Below are 6,374 nucleotides of genomic sequence, written 5' to 3' on the forward strand. Positions count from 1 at the left end.
TAGTGAACATTCCTCCTAAGGAATCTTACAAATCCTTGCTCCATATGCAGGCCGATCTAAGGTCGTAAGTACTGTGACCCTTAATGAACATTCCTCCTAAAGAATTTTACAAAGCCCTACTACATACGCAGACTGATCTAAGGTTGTACGTGTTACCCTTAGTGAACATTCCTCCTAAGGAATCTTACAAAGCTCTGCTACTTACGCAGGCCGATCTAAGGCTGTACGTGTTACCCTTAGTGGACATTCCTCCTAAGGAATCTTACAAAGCCCTGCTACATACGCAGATCGATCTAAGACTGTACGTGTTACCTTTAGCAGACATTCTTTCTAAGGAATCTTACAAAACCCTGCTCCATACGCATGTCGATCTAAGGTCGTAAGTGTTGCGACCCTTAGTGAACATTCCTCCTAAGAAATCTTTCAAAACCCTGCTACTTACGCAGGCCAATCTAAGGTTGTACATGTTACCCTTAGTAGACATTCTTCCTAAAGAATCTTATAAAGCCCTGCTACATACACAGGCGATCTAAGGTTGTACGTGTTACCCTTAGTGGACATTCCTCCTAAGGAATCTTACAAAACCCTGTTCCATACGCAGGCCGATCTAAGGTTGTAAGTGCTGCGACCCTTAGTAAACATTCCTCCTAAAGAATCTTACAAAGCCCTGCTACTTACGCAGGTCGATCTAAGGCTGTACGTGTTACCCTTAGTAAACATTCCTCCTAAAGAATCTTACAAAGTCCTGCTACTTACGCAGGCCGATCTAAGGCTGTACGTGTTACCCTTAGTGGACATTCTTCTTAAGGAATTTTACAAAGCCCTGCTATCTAAGGTCGTAAATGCTACGACCCTTAGCAGAAATTCCTATTTGGAAATTCTACGAAGCCTAGTAGCATGTGCAGGCCGATCTAGGTTCGCATGACTTACGAGTTCTGTCCCACACGCTGACTAGAAGACATTCCATCATTAAAAATTCACGAAATGATTAAATAAGCAATAAAATTTAGACCCCACAAAAAAAAAAGAAACCATGAAGTTTCATAAGCATTCAAAATCGAGTACGGCTCATCTTCGAGCACAAACAAGATATCTATAAAGTTTAACAAATTCATCACAAATCCAAAAAAATGTTTTAAGAAGAGCTAGGGATAGGGAGGTCTTCGCGAGGAGCGGCATCATCTTCATCAGCAGGAGAAATCCGAACCCCTGCCACTTCCGACAAACGCTGAAACTCTTCCTTCTGCTCTTCCACAGCCTCCTCAAGGAAATCCACGTCGAACCCTAGCCTCTCTCTACGAATGTGTTTTACTACTTCCTCCAGAGCCATGACGTAAGCATCCTAAGCAACAGCGTCAAACTCGAAGGACGACCTCTAAGTCTCCACTGCCCTCGCAGCCCTAGATTTAGCCTCCTCAGCTCTACGCATCGCCTTTCTTGCTCTCTCATTTGCCTCACATATCTTCTCCACAGCCTTCTCAGTCCGAACTCTTTCTTCCTCAGTCCTCTTCTTCTCAGCCTTAGCCCTGCGATCGGCCTCCTCCCTCATAACTCTAATCTCCCACATCCACTTCTCCTCCATCTCCAACCTCGAGTTCAGCTCAAACCCCATCGTGTTAAGCTTCTCCTCGTATTCTTTTTCCTTTATTGCAAACTAAACTCTCTCAACCTCTATGCTGTTATACAAATTCAAGGCCTAATCCTTGGCCTCCATCAGTTTGTCGAGCTTAGATTTCACCACGTTAAAATCCATAAGTTAAGCACCGCAAATATGTAAATCATCAAATAAAATGAAGTAAGGAAAATACCTTATCAGCTACGCCCGTCATGTACAGGATAGAGCGATGGCCGTGGAGGTGAGCAGCCACTAGGACCTCGCCTATGGACATCTCATTAAGGAAGTCATGCTCCCTTTCACCCCAACTCCTGGTAAGCAGGTTTGTAGAATCACGCAAAGGTGGGGGAAGTGCAGCAGTAACCTTCCTCGATGGAGATAGAGCTCGCAAGTAATCCAGGAAGATCTCTTAATGGTGGCCTAACAGACTATCCAGTGATGGCCTCTCTAAGTCTGAGCACCTCTCATGTACACTTGCCAAACTAGTCGAAGCGAAAGCAGGTGTCGCAGGAGGTGGCGATGTATGAGCTAGAGACGGTAAAGTGATGGCCACCAAAGGAGAAGAGCTCAACGCATGATCAACTTCAGGGACCCTTGGTGTGGCCGACGTACCACTACGGTTCCTCTTCAAAAGGATTTCATCCTCCACTTCCTCAGAACGGCTTTCATTCCGTTATGAGATGTCCCTCTTCTTGGCCTTCGCTGCCTTGTATCCCAACATTTCTGAATTGTGAGCTATAAACAAAAAAGTATGTCAGTACTCAACTCTAATAAATATCACCTCAATAAACCAATCAAAACCGACATGAACTGGTCGGAACCGATGTAGACGCTACGACGGTAGAAGGCCCCGACACCCTGGTTAGAATCAAGCTGGTCTGGAAAAGGTTGGAATTCGAGAGCAAAAATTTGTAAGATCTATGTTTCTTCGACAATGCATGAATTGCTTCCGCTCGCCTCTGAGTGTCTTTCTTTAGTATAGGCCTCTTATAATTTGCACAATAACATGATATCAATTAGAGCCGCTCGAAATACAATCTTGGTCAAAACACCAAGAGACAGTTACTTACATAACGAGTGATAAAGCGCTGGGACCACGTCGTCCCTATTCAACTCGACAGAATGAAACTGTCACTCCCTCAACACATAACCACTCTTCCTTCCATTTCTTAATCGAGGAGGGGGTGTCTAAAACCAGAGAACCTCCCGTCCTTGGCCTAACACTTGTGTACCACCAACCCGAGTTTTTCCCATCCTCCTTAAAAGTAAATAAAGAGTTGAACTGCTCAACCGTAAGCTCAGGGTTACCTAATCTATCCCACAGAATAAGCGTGGCAATCAAAGTCGGCCACCCATTTGGGCATAACTGGATCGGACTATGCCCCGAAGAAGACAAGAACTTACGGATAACCCTAGGAATAGGTAATCACAGCCCGACTTGAAGGATGACAGAATTCAATGCGACACATCCCATAGGGGGAGCGTCAGCACGGTCAGATGGTTCGGGGATTATCATAACTACCGAACTCAGAATATTATATTTTACCCTCCAACTAGCTAACATATCACCTGTAACTACCGACTTGTAAGAACCAGCCCCCCACTCCAACTGATCGTTCCCTTCACTACCCATAGGGGAACCCACCTCCTCGTCTACCATATCTCGCCCCATCCCCCCAGGACGGGCCAATGTAATGGGGTTAGCAACAGAAATAGGAACAAGAGTAAAAATCTCTCTACACCCTGAGGACAAACTAGAAGTAGAAGGGACGGATTCTTCCTGTTGATTTCCCTAGGATTGAACCCTCGACTTATCCGAACTTATAGAAAAGAATAAAACAAACGGACTAAGTGAAGAAGTGAAGGAATACCTGGGAACTCGAAGGACGATCTTACTCAAATAACAGATAGGACGTGCTCGGAATTCCTTGGTGCTTTGAGAGAAAACAATGTAAAGTAAAAAGACAAAATGAAAAGCCATTGAATATTTAAAAAGAAGGACTATAAAGGGTTTTAATCTGAGCCATTAGTTCAAAATAAAGGAGGGAAGATCTACGGTTGAAATGTCTCTTGGGCAAAACGACACAGCATCAGGAAACTTATCAAAGAAGCTATCTAAAAATGTCGTACAGCTCATCCCTACCCAGGCATGACACTTGGCATAATAATAATTACTTTTCTTGGAAAAAGAACCCGTCAAGTCAGAAGGTCAGCCCCCCTTATGGAAGAACTGACCTGGGGTAACTGTTGACATTTGAACTCCGATCTAATAAAAACAGTTCACTAACCCCACCTCAGTTAAATGTGAGTTCGGTCCTTACTCCCAAGTCGGACAATCCCGCCGTTATCTTGGAAAATATCATGATTACCCCCTGTCACATCAACTTATCAATTAAATACACTTGCCACAGGTGACATCATCACCACCCGAAACAATCAATCCAAAGTCCTCAACCTCCAGCCCCTTGCAGGTCATCATTACCTGAGGAAAATATTGATACATGGCCACCGGCCTCATCGATCAATCACAAGAGAATCCGGTGGCCTGAGTTTCAAGCTCGATACTGTTGTTGATTTGACTGATTTGATGTAATGTCGGCTGAAACTATGTATAAATAATTGAATATGACTCTTGTAAAGGGCAAGTGATTTCATACAACATCTCAAGACATAATTATACTCTCTAAACATATTTTGTGGTCTTTTTTCAACAATAAATCACCCTTTTTTCTTAAAGTTGACTTAAGATTAGCCTTACTAATTTTGACATCAACAAATCCCAATTAAAACAATTGGAAAATGAACGAAAAACATAATTAAAAAAAAAAGTCCCTTTCTTCACAAACAGTATTGTAGTTCAAAGCCTACCACCTTCATGATGTATTCTTAAGACAAATTTCCTCCTTTCTATGGTACTTAAAGATAGTTAACAATCATCTTTTAGGATAAATCGAATTTCATTTCTTATGAAAATAGTACAACAATCAGTAAAAGTTTAAACGAACTCAATATATTATTTTCGTACTCGAAAATAGTATCATAATTTAGAGAGGAAAGCGATATTCAATGCATGAATTATGGCATGCGATTTGTAAAATTTTATATTTTTTCTTGCAAAAAAAGTCATTCTATTTATAGATTTATTCATTGTCATTCGAATAATTTACAGCCTTTTCAAAACAATGGTGATTGCCTAGACAGCCTTTCAAACGAATAGAGATGTCTGTCGAGACTGAAAACAAGCATTTGTTACAATCGACCACATATGTCGATTACAGAATGTCGTAGACATCGATTACCAAAAACAAATGTTGATTAATCTAAAACATATTCTTAGAAATATCCAAAGATTGAAATTCAGAAGACCGTTAAAAATAATTTCATTAAGTATCCAAAAACTTAATTAATTATACTTTGACCTAGAAAATTTAAAAAAAAAAAAAATTCAAATAGATGGATGTGATGTTTGTCAAGTCATGTATTGTAAACCAAGTCGTAAAATACTTTGTACAAGTAACACGATTGCATTTTTAATCCGCCATGCAATTCAATGTTTCATAATCATTGAAAATCAGTGTTCTAAATAACACACCAATGCACACATTAGCGCGAGGCGAGGCTGAGGCGCCAAGCATTGGCGGTCAACGAACGCGAGGCGAGACTAAGGCGTCTAGGTGCATATTATTAGGTTTTTTTCTTTCTTTCTTTTTTACAATTATTTTAAGTTAAAACTTAGAATTATTAAATAATTTTTTTATTGATTAAAAATTTAAAATAATATTAAAATAAGAAAACACTTTTTAAACATTTTTTAAGCATTTGCCTGACCTAATCTCGCATTGCCTTTAATTTGGTATCAACGCATCACCACGCATTACATCTTTTAAAATGCTGTTCAAAATATCAGGACTCCAATCTAGAAAAAATCAGATTTTTGTTTTTTTCCTAAAAAGGAGGTGATCCAGTTCAGTGCGGCCACTTTATTACGACCTTACTCTACTTTGTCTACATTGAATTGTAAATTGTCTATATTAGGAAGAGTAGTCTCATTCAAAAATGATGGATCAACAGAAAAGGAAAGTGCAGTTTTAGCCTTTCACTCCACAGAAATTAGAATTGACATGTGAATTCCCAACTATACTATACCCAGTGTCCTGTCAAGGTAACTGTGATTAATGGCGATCTTAATTGATGTGTGAATCGATGTGCAGACCTTCAAATCTTGAGCAAATTGTTTTTTCAGTAGGTTAAAATGGAAAACTCTACAAGATACAGAATTTTTTTAACAGATTTGATACAGGACGACAACTGTCTTTCAGTACAAAACTTATTAAAAAAAAAATAATCTGTATTCACAGCATTGTTCAGGTTAAAATACTGCACTCGAGTTAGGTGGAACATAAAAATAGATCCAGTAGGAATTGATTTATTTTTTGGCCGTAACATGTATAGTTAATTCCCAACACATAATCTATTAGCATCTGTTTGACAACTATTATTTTCAAATTCTTTTTTCTGCATTCTCATTTTTAATCACATATTTATACAATTAAATATTTTGGACGTAAACCAAAAAAATTTCTCTATTTTTTACCAAACATTCTCCCAAAAAATATTATTTATAATTTTAATTTCCACAATTAATGGTTGGCAAACAGGAGCCTAGTGGGAAAAGGACTTAAAAATATTGAAATAAAGTAAAAGTGCTAAAAATATAATAGTATTTTGGATTTATTGCAGAAACACGTTTTCTATTTAC

The sequence above is a fragment of the Olea europaea genome, unplaced genomic scaffold (assembly GCF_002742605.1).
Source record: "Olea europaea var. sylvestris unplaced genomic scaffold, O_europaea_v1 scaffold1300, whole genome shotgun sequence".
NCBI classification, from domain to species: Eukaryota; Viridiplantae; Streptophyta; class Magnoliopsida; order Lamiales; family Oleaceae; genus Olea; species Olea europaea.